Source organism: Nymphaea colorata, chromosome 2, assembly GCF_008831285.2.
Source record: "Nymphaea colorata isolate Beijing-Zhang1983 chromosome 2, ASM883128v2, whole genome shotgun sequence".
Classification (NCBI taxonomy): domain Eukaryota; kingdom Viridiplantae; phylum Streptophyta; class Magnoliopsida; order Nymphaeales; family Nymphaeaceae; genus Nymphaea; species Nymphaea colorata.
This window is the reverse complement of record NC_045139.1, coordinates 4,141,301-4,143,487: the sequence shown is the minus strand read 5'-3', so window position 1 is coordinate 4,143,487 and position 2,187 is coordinate 4,141,301. Positions and strand designations below refer to the sequence as shown.

Here is a 2,187-nt window from a genome sequence, read left to right as displayed (position 1 = left end):
CACAAACATATAAGCAACAGTTCCATCTAATGGTGTGGCACAACTAACAACTCTCTCTTTATATCTCCTTATTGAATGATAATTTGTGTGAAATAAAATGAGTTATTTATGTTGTCAAGATGTTCTTATAACTGGGAACCTGTGGATTGGTCTTCAGATTGGTGGGCCTTTATGTCCCAGGTCAGCAAGTTGGCTCAGCAAATATTTTCAGGCTAGGTCATAATCTTTTACGATCAAAACTCGTAGCCTAAGAACTGAAATTTTGTAGGAACCGAACGCTTGTAAATAGGAGCCATTATATAGGTGAAGCTTGATTCACAGGCGTGGTCAACTGTCCAGTGACTTGGCCAAGGCCAAGACCAGTGTCACCCATCTGAACAGCTCAGTGCTTGACATTATACTTTCTGCTAGACCAACCCTCCATGCAAAACCTATTGGTGTGTGCAGGCCCAAGTCTATATTCACCCTAGTATGTATTACAGAGAGCTGCCTACCTGGTCTGGTACAACAGAGTGCTGAGGCCAAGCCCAAGCATCAGCCAACACCGAGCAGAACTCGCATGGCAGAGTTGAAGCCCTTGAAAGATAATGATAGGCAGTTGAAGGATGAAGTAGTGGAACACTGGAGTAGCATCCCATGCCTGGGCAGCCATTAACAGAGCACGGCCCTTGATTCGTTTGTAGAGACATTGGTTCTCCCAATGGTCCTCCTGGTCCAAGCTGAGGATGTTGCATACACCTCATAAACGTTGCCTGACCGAAGCATCCCGCCACCCACCAAAGAAGCGAGAGATGATTAATTGGAAGAAACACATAGACAGATAAATATATGCACATAATTAGTTGCCAACAACACTGGATGTTGGATCACTAATATAGTCCAGTAAACACTCCCATGTTTTCCAGACGAGGTTTCGGCCTAATGAAGCAATACAGTGACATTGACATTTAAATGGCCTGGAACAATTTATAGTGACTACTTAAACAATCCAGGCACTGTCTAATTTGATGAAGCACATAGCAAACAGCAACATTCTATTGTATGCATAACCTTCAATTCCATCTCTAAAAATGACTTGACCTTGTGTGTTTCCACAAGTATTTGTTTGAGGTGTTAGAGGATAGCATTAAACAGAAACAGCAAAATTAGCAAAATAATGTGAACTAATTATATTTTAATGTAATGTTCTTCAAGATCGAATTGCCAAGAAATATGAAAAGATAGCAAATAAATAATTTAGCTTACATCAAATTGAGATTGAAGATACTTCATATACTCAATTGCTTCCCCGAGTACAGAGATGGCATCAGGCTGTAGATGATTCAAGGGGTGAAAACTTTAGCAAACCTCCAAAAGGGCAATCAGATGCATATGGTGCAGAAGGAGGAGAATATGTAGGTAGAAACTTACCTTCTGGTTATTGGGAAGAACTGCTCTTAATGCTTTCATTTGCTGCATGATTCTAGCTCTCTCTGCCTGTTGAGAATAAGTTCAAGTTATAGGTTAAGGGATGCAGCTACATAAAAAGGTAAATGGTTGCATAAAACAAACATGAGAACAAGAAAGCAGAGATAGGCAGGATTAATAGTTGCCTAACCAAACGTAAATCTTGTTTAAATGTGAGAAAGAAAAGATTTTGGCTGCACAAATTCTTCCGCTTTTGCTATAATTTTTTATTTGTTCAATATAAAGGCACTCAGTTCCAGCAAGTGGCTTGGAAAGACAAGTGTTTTCGAATTACGGATTTAAAAACAGTGGATGCAGACGGCAATCGATCAGAACATCAAGAACTTACTCTTTTTCCTTTGTTGTGCCTCTTCACACGTCGATGAAGCTTCCATGGATGTTCATGCTTCTTGGGACCTTTATTGGAATCCTGAGATAAAAAAGGAGCAATTATTCTTGAACAAATTCCATGCCACGGCGAGAAAGTGGAAAACTAAAGAGTAAAACGAATCAAAGGGATGAGCAAGTGTCTTAAGCTTCGCTCTTCTTGGCTTTTTGATATGGAGGGGATTGAATTCTTGAGGGTGCATCTGGCTCGATTTCTCCATACTAGTCCTCTCCCCATGAGAATCAGAATGTACTTGCGTAAGGGTTTCATCTTCCTGCTAGTGTCAGAATCAACGGTCAATTTACCTCCTCCTGATCAGCAAGGGCGACTGTTTTCAATCCCCCCTCAGGTGA

The 2,187-nt window shown here is 40.7% G+C and overlaps 1 long non-coding RNA gene across 1 annotated transcript; it reads right to left on the bottom strand.

The window, feature by feature from the left end:
* Positions 1 to 641: 641 nt before the first annotated feature.
* Positions 642 to 1,912, bottom strand: LOC116247015 (uncharacterized). Its single transcript, XR_004170779.1, has 4 exons — positions 1,796 to 1,912; positions 1,411 to 1,476; positions 1,246 to 1,311; positions 642 to 752 (listed from the first exon to the last, which is right to left on the bottom strand). It is a non-coding gene; the product is annotated as an uncharacterized LOC116247015 (long non-coding RNA).
* Positions 1,913 to 2,187: the final 275 nt, after the last annotated feature.